This window comes from Gossypium hirsutum, chromosome A03 (genome assembly GCF_007990345.1).
Source record: "Gossypium hirsutum isolate 1008001.06 chromosome A03, Gossypium_hirsutum_v2.1, whole genome shotgun sequence".
Lineage (NCBI taxonomy): Eukaryota > Viridiplantae > Streptophyta > Magnoliopsida > Malvales > Malvaceae > Gossypium > Gossypium hirsutum.
Genome location: NC_053426.1, coordinates 15,639,332 through 15,648,314, shown reverse-complemented (window position 1 = coordinate 15,648,314; position 8,983 = coordinate 15,639,332).

Below are 8,983 nucleotides of genomic sequence, written 5' to 3'. Positions count from 1 at the left end.
GTTTACCCAAAATATATTACTAAATACATGCATACAAACATATTTATTTATATTTCATTCACAACCATATTTTAAATTTAGCTCTTCCCCAATCCAACCTTATATATGCCATATAAACCCTAAAAATGTATAATAAAATCTACCGGGGTAATCTGGATAGTGTAGTCCGATGTGTTGATTTGATCTTCCGAACTTCTTGAAAATCTACAAAGAACATTAAATAACACAGGTAAGCTTAATGAAGCTTAGTAAGTTCATAGGCTTTAAATATAAATCCTACCGAACATACTAAATATTTCATTTAGACTAAGCATTTCACAAACATTTCTTGCCAATCACAACTTCGATTGATGAATCCAATTGATTGAGCTCAATAACAGTAATTACTTAAGTTCTTCCACACTATTCCGTAAAATAGTTACCAATCATTGTCAAATTAGAGAATGTTTTACGGATTTGAGTACATCGTTTTCTTTGTGCCATAGTCCAACTATGGTTTTACATGTGCATTGTGATGGCCTTTCCATGGTCTTACATTCGTAGTGCCATAACCTAGTTATGGTCTTACCATCAGGATGTCATAGCCCAGCTATGGTCTTACACATAAATATACTACCATGGTCCAACCATGGTCTTACGTTCAAGATGCCATAACCTAGTTATGGTCTTTTCATTAAAATGCCATAGATTAGCTATGGTCTTACATTTAAATATTGACATGGTCCAACCATGGTTTTATCTGTCAATTCATACTTTGTCACTGAACAATAATACTCAATCCTGCGTTCTACTCACTTTGAATATTCAATTCAATTTTCATATTTTTACAATAATCATAATTCAATAACAAAAATATGAAATAATACATTATATCATTCCTAAAGTAACATTAATCATGAAAGTTCAACCATATGACTTACCTGGGCTAATTTGTAGAATTTGCTGTAATTCAGGGACTATTCGGCTAATTTCCCTTTTTCACGATTTTCTTCGGGCTCTTGATCTAAAATATAAAATTATTCAATAATTAGCATCTAATTCAATTCTAGTTCACCTCACAATTTATACCTTCCATTTTCAAAATTTTACATTTACCCCAACTTTTACAGCTTTTACAATTTAGTCCCTCATCAATTAACCCATCAATTGAGCTAATTTTTCTTAATTAACATTTTATTTTATTTTAGGCTACCATACAGCATTTTATATTCATAATTTCAATACCAAACCCTAATTCTTAACCATTTTACAATTTGGTCCAAAAATCCATATCAATCAAAATTGCTTACTAAAATCATCATATAACAAAATTAATACTTAAAATTAATGTTAATTCATCATAAACATCCAGAAGTCATCAATGGTATCTTTTAAAATTACCCATAGAATAAAAAACTAATGAATTAGATAGTTGGACCTAATTGTAAAAATCCTAAAAACACAAAAATTATAAGAAAAAGGAAAGAATTGAACTCACTTGTAGAAAAAATATGAAAAACCAGCTCCTCCTATGATGTTTTGGCTGAAAATTCGATGAAGAATTGTCTAGATTTCTTTTAATTGTTGTTTTATTTATTTAATTTTACAAAACTTCCAATTTTACCCTTATTTCACCTAATTTCTAGATTTGTTTTCTTGCTAATGCTGCCTCAGCCATCTCCTTTAGGCTAATTTCCCCTTTTAGTCCTCCCTCATTTATCACTTGAGCAATTTAATCTTTTTTAGCAAAATTTACACGATTTTCAATTTAGTCCTTTTTAATTAATTAACTATCAAAATGTTAAAATTTTCTAATGAAACTTTAATACTAACTCAGTGACACTCCATATTATGGCTCAGTTTATAAAATCGAGGCTCGATACCTCGTTTTCAAAACCAATTAATCTAATAATTATTCCTAAAGCACAAATCACTAATTTATAGCTTCCCTACCTTCACAATTGGCTCATAAGCACTAAATAATAAAATTTACAAGTTCACTTTTTGAATTTAGTGATCTCGAATCACTATTTCCGACACCACTGAAAATTGGGTTGTTACAACTCTCCCCCCTTTAGGAAATTTCGTCCTCAAAATTTGTTACCTGAGAATAGATTCGGATATTGTGATCTCATTGATTCCTCTGTTTCCCAAGTAGCCTCCTCCGAACCATGATAATGCCATAACACTTTAACTAACAGTATTCATTCATTCCATAATTCTTTAACCTCTCGAGCCAAAATCTTCATTGGTTCTTCCAAGTATGTCATATCCGATTGAAGCTCAATTTCACTGTGAGGAATCATGTGTGAAGGATATGATCTATACCATTTCAGTATCGACACATGAAACACGTTATGAATTTTCTCAAGTTTCGGAGGCAAAGCTAATCGAGAAGCCACAGGGCCAATTCTTTCAACTATCTCATATGGTCCGATAAATCTTGGGCTTAGTTTCCCTTTTCTACCAAACCGTAATAATTTCTTCCATGGTGAAACTTTTAAGAATACCCGATCACCCACATCAAATTCTATCTCTCTTCTTTTCAAAGCTGCATATGATTTCTGACGATTAGAAGTAACTTTCAAACTATCCTGGATAATCCGAACTTTATCTTCATTTTCTCGGATGAAATTGACTCCTACCAGTTTAGATTCACTCAATTCAGACTAATACAATCGAGTCTTACATTTTCTTCCATAAAAAACTGGTGTCATTTTTATGCTAGACTGATAACTATTATTGTAGGCAAATTTGGCCAAAGATAAATACGTTTACCAACTATCTCTAAACTCGAGTATACAACATCTCAACATGTCTTCTAGAATCTGAATCACTTGTTCTGATTGCCCGTCAGTCTGAGGATAAAATGTTGTGCTGAAAATTTAACTTAACACCTAGGGCTTCTTGTAGTTTACTCCAAAACCTTTATATAAACCTAGGATCTCGATCTGAAATAATTGATGTTGGAACCCCGTGTAATCTTACAATCTCAGACATATATAATTTTGCTAACTTCTCAAGTGAAAGGTCAATTTTAACTAGGATAAAATGTGCCGGCTTAATCAATCTATCAACAATCACCTAGATTGAATCTTTCTTTTTAGGAGTCACAGGTAATCCTAATACAAAATCCATAGTGACATGCTCCCATTTCCACTCAGGAATCATGATAGGTTGTAACAAACCCATTGGTACCTGATGTTCTGCTTTCACTTGCTAACAAATCAAACATTTTACTACAAATTCACAAATTTCTTGTTTCATACCCGGCCACCAATACATTTTTTCAAATCATTCGTACTACTCGGTTGAATACGTACTACTGTGAGCTTCAGAAAGAATGTCATTTTTCAGATCTGAATTATTCGGAACACAAATTCTATTATGATAACACAACATACCATTATCATCAATGGCATACTCTGAGCTCAACTTGTCCCGAACCATTTGTTGTTTCAACACCAATTTCGAATCCTCATTCGTAAATCCAGGATCCGTTGAAGGAACATAGGTTTCATTCTCAATTCTTCTAATACAGAACCATCTTCATTAAGATATAAATGAGCATTTGTAATGACCCAAAATTCACGGGCACCGGAAAAGTGAGTTATAGGGCCTCCGTCTTAGTGAAATAAGTTCGAAAATAATTATTAAAAATATTTATGAGCCTAGTGGTGTGTCTAATTAGGATTTAATTAGGTGAAATTATCTTAATTTAGAAAAAATAGCAAAAAGAACTAAATTGAAAAAGGGGTAAAAGTTTAATTCTAAAGTAATAGAAAATAAAAAGGATCAAAATGGTAATTAAGCCATTTACATAAATTGAGGCGGCAAATGGAAGAAAAATCAAAATTTTTCTTGAATGTATGTATTATATATATTAAAATTATTATTATGGTTTTATAATTATTATGATTATTTAATGAATATTATATTTTAAATAAATTAAATAGTTGATAAATATATGGTAATAAAATATACATGTGTAAAAATTATATTGGTACATTTGTAATTTAAATACTAAATTACTTCTAATTTAAGTAAAAAGATATTTGTTAATTAAATAATTAATTTATTAATTTATGAAATTTTTGTTTGACAAACAAATTGAATAATGACAATTGTAATAAAAATATTGGTACATTTGTAATAAATAGATACATGTACACTTGTAATAAAATAATTAAGTTACTTAATATTAAAGTAAAAGATATTTTTAATTAAATAATTAAATTATTAAATAATTGTTTGAAAAAAATAAAATAAAATAAATGGTGACAAATGTATGGTATTGATGGTGTACACTTGAGTGTATATAATTAAATGCTTAATAGATATTTAAAATAAATATATTATAATATATGTTAATTAAATAAATAAAGTAAATCAAAGAATAAAAGAATGAAATAAAAAGAAACAAACAGAATAAGAAACAAAGAGCATTCGAAAAACAGGGGAAGAAAAGGGAAATAAAAGAAAAGGGGAAAATTAGGATTTTGAAGCTTCAAACTTGTTTGGTAAGCTAAATTTAGTCCTTTTCTCTTAAATTTGATGCTTTAGAAGTCTTAAAACAAGGTTTTGATGAAATTAATTTGATAGTTTGAAAGTTTAAAAGCTTTTAAACAAAGTTCATGTTGAAGAAAAAAAAGAATTAGGGATTTAATTGAATGAATTTTAAGTTAGAAATTGAAAAATGGATTAAATTGTAAAAGAAGCTATAAGTTTTGTGTTTTAGGAAATTAAATTGAAATAAAATTTAAATTGGGGTTTTATAATGAACATTAGATTGTTAGGGTGAACATGGAAGGAAATTGAGTAGAAATGAAGTATAAATTAAGTTAAACAAATAAAAGAGTTAATTAGGATTAAATGAGAATTAGGGAATAAATTGAATAAAAATTCAATTAATTATTAAATTAATGCTGTAATTAATAATGTAAATTGTTATTATTATTTTTTCGTAGCTAACAAGGAAAACGAGGCATCGGCATCCAAAGGAAAAGAAAAGATCTTTGAGGAGTAAACTCGTGTTTCGGGTTTGTATTACTATAACTCAAACTATTTATTAAATGTATATTGAATTTATAGTTATGGAATAATTAAGATAAGGTAAGTATTATATTGAATTTAAATATAAGTATGTGTGAAAATTAATTTGTATATGAATTAAGATAATATATATTTGAATTGATTGAGTATTGAAAATTTTTGTGTAAATGAAATTAAAATTAGAAAAAGTAAAATAATACCTTATTAACTTGTCGGACTAGATTAGATACAAATGGTATGCCATTGGATTTGTGATGTGATGAGGAGATTGTAGTTCGGCCGAGAAGATGTTTCTGTTATTATATACTTCGGTTTATCCGAAGAGGCACTTAATGCCTTACTAGTGTGTTATGGAGGATTTATAATATTCTGGGTGTGTTTAGGTTGGACATTCTAGTGTGTTTGGGTGGAATCCGGGTATCTGTCAGAGTCCGAGCCTTGTTAATAGGGTAAATAATTGAAATGAAATTTTGAAAATAAGATTATTTGTTTTGGCACTATTGAAAAGTATGAGAAAGAATGTATGAACTAAAATATGAAATGAGTTGGTATGAGAAAAATGAATTATGAATTTAAGATTTATGAAGTAAAATAATTATATATAAAATTAGTTTAAATAATTATAAAATTTATAGTTGATGTTTGTAATTTATTAATGTTAAATAGTCTTGATTTATAGTAATACCACTGAGTATGAAATACTCAGCGTACAGTTGTTTCTGTGCGCAGGTTATTAGAGTTTCGGATCCGGTCTAGCATCCAAACAAACCCGACTCCAACAAAAAGATTTTGGTGATGTATTTCTTCCTTTGGTTAAGTGGCATGTACTAGGTAGTTGCATATAAATTATATGTATACATTAAGTTAAAAATTATGTTAATGATATAAATATTAGTTATATGAATGTGAAACATTGGTGTTGGTTGTTTTGGTTTGAATTTGCAGGGGGTTTTAGGTAAAAATAAGCAGAAATGCTGCTGAAATTAAAAAAAATTCCGGAACACTTGAACAAGTCCCGTTTTACTTTTAATACGTGTTTGAACTTCGAGAGTCCAATATAGGGACTTAATTATTATATTATACTATGAAAGTTATATTAATTGTAAATTATTCGTAAGTTGTCTGATATGTCCGGTAAAGCCTTATAACCTCGTTCTGGCGACTGTTTGGGGTTAGGGGGCGTTACAGTTATTGGTATCAGAGCTATCAGGTTTAGCCGATTCTCGGGCTAAATTGGGCTCGGAAGTGAGTTTAGAAGTACATGCCACTGTCGAGTCGAAATTGAGTCGGGATTTTTAGATGCTAATATATTTATTTGATTTGTTTTATAGATAAAATGTCAGATGAAAGAATGGATAATGTTGAACAGAAAATGTATATTGGAAGTCGAGAATTAGAAGAAACAGAATCTGCTACACCTAGTGTGAATCCGTTAGATAATCAACCTCTTAACGTAGGGAGAGAAAGAAATGCCTCACAACTGTTGAGAGATATAGCTGATGCATTACAACATATAGTGAGAACTATACCTGCTACTACATCTGTACCTACTGTTAGATAGGCCCCGATTAAAGAGCTACGAAAATATGGTGCCACGGAATTTCAGGGATTAAAAGGAGATGATCCGTCCGCTGTTGAAAATTGGATGGAAACAATAAAAAGAGTTTTGCAACAATTAGACTGCACCCCCCGAGAGAGTCTGATATGTGCTGTATCACTGTTACAAGGATAAACGTATCTCTGGTGGGAATCTGTTGTTAGAAATTTGCCGGATGATCAGGTAACTTGGGACTTGTTTCAAAAAGAATTTCAGAAGAAGTATATTGGGGAATTGTATATCGAAGAGAAAAGGCAAGAGTTTTTAGTGTTGAAACAGGGGAATATGTCAGTACTGGATTATGAGCGAGAGTTCTCTAGATTGAGCAGGTATGCTTTAGAATATATTCCAACCGAGGCTGATAGTTGTAAACGATTTCTACGGGGACTGCGAGATCAAATCAAGATTCAATTGGTAAGTCTCAGAATTACTGAACTTGTTGATCTGGTTGAGCGAACAAAAATGATAGGACAAGTACTTGGCCTGGATAAAAAATCAGAAATTGGTAAATCAACTGAGAAACGTATGGGAACTACTAGTTCTAATCTATTACCGAAGAGATTCAGAGAATCAAGAAGTGATTGGAGATCCAGTTTTAATTCAGACAGAAGTGGTAGAAGCAGAGGTAAACAGATAACAATACCTACTGGTAGTGTGAGAGGTCCATCCCGAAGTATAGAAATTCCAGACTATGAGCACTGCAGAAAGAAACATTTAGGTGAATGTTGGAGGATAACTCGACGATGTTTTCGATGTGGGTCCACAGATCATTTCATCCGAGATTGACCGAAAGGTGAAAGTGCCACACCTGCAACATCTCAAAGATCAGTACCTACTGTTCGTGGCAGAGGATCTAATAGGGGTGGTTCGGGTTCTGCGTCTAGAGGTGGAGGTGGAGGTGGAGGTGGAGGTGCTAGAAGAAACAGTGATATAGTTACACAACAGTCAGAGGCCAGAGCGCTGGCCAGAGCGTACGTAGTTCGGACCCGTGAGGAGGGCGATGCACATGATGTTGTTACAGGTATATTTCTATTGTATTCTGAGCCTATTTATGCTTTAATTGATCCGGGTTCGTCACACTCATATATAAATTCAAAACTAGTTGAATCGGGGAAGTTAGAATCTGAAATGTCTAGAGTTTCTATAGAAGTGTCTAGCCCTTTAGGACAAACGGTGTCAGTAGATAGAGTATGTCGGAGGTGCCCGTTAATAATACATGATAAAATGTTTCTTGTGGACTTGTTAATCATGCCTTTTGGTGATTTTGATATCATTTTGGGTATGGACTGGCTATATGAACATGGGGTAGTTTTGGATTGCTATAAAAAGAGGTTTAGTATTCAGACAGAAAATGGGGATAGAATTGAAGTGAATGGCATCCGTACCAGTGGTTCGACACGCATTATTTCAGCAATGAAGGCTAATAAATTACTGCAGCAGGGTTGTCCAGCATACTTGGCATACGTTATTAATTCTGATTCAGTTGTGAGTCAGTGCAGTCAGATTAGGACTGTATGCGAGTTTCCAGATGTATTCCCAGAAGAATTACCGGGCTTACCACCTGACAGAGAGGTTGAATTTGCTATTGAGGTGTATCCAGGTACAACACCAATTTCTATACCTCCGTACCAAATGTCGCCCACTGAGTTGAAAGAATTGAAGGTGCAGTTACAAGATTTACTAGATCGTGGATTTATTAGACCAAGCATTTCACCTTGGGGAGCTCCAGTGTTGCTTGTTAAAAAGAAAGATGGTTCTATGCGGTTATGCATTGATTACCGACAGTTGAACAAGGTGACAATTAAAAATAAGTACCCGTTGCCTCGCATTGATGATTTATTTGATCAGTTGAGAGGAGCTTCTATGTTTTCGAAGATTGACTTAAGGTCGGGTTACTATCAGTTGAAGGTAAAAGAAAGTGATGTACCGAAAATAGTTTTTCGTACGAGGTATGGCCATTATGAGTTCTTGGTAATGCCATTTGGGTTAACAAATGCCCCAGCTGCTTTTATGGATCTCATGAATCGTATCTTTCAGCCGTATTTAGATCAGTTTGTGGTGGTTTTTATTAATGATATATTGGTTTATTCAAAGTCAGAGTCAGAACATGATCGGCATCTGAGGATTGTGCTACAGACTTTACGAGAGAAACAGCTATATGGAAAGCTAAGTAAATGCGAGTTCTGGTTATCAGAAGTGGTATTTCTGGGACATGTAGTATCTGCAGATGGAATCTGAGTTGATCCGAAAAAGATTGAAGCAATTATTCCATGGAATGCACCGAGGAATGTATCTGAGGTACGTAGTTTTCTTGGTTTAGCTTGGTATTACAGAAGATTTGTAAATGGATTTTCG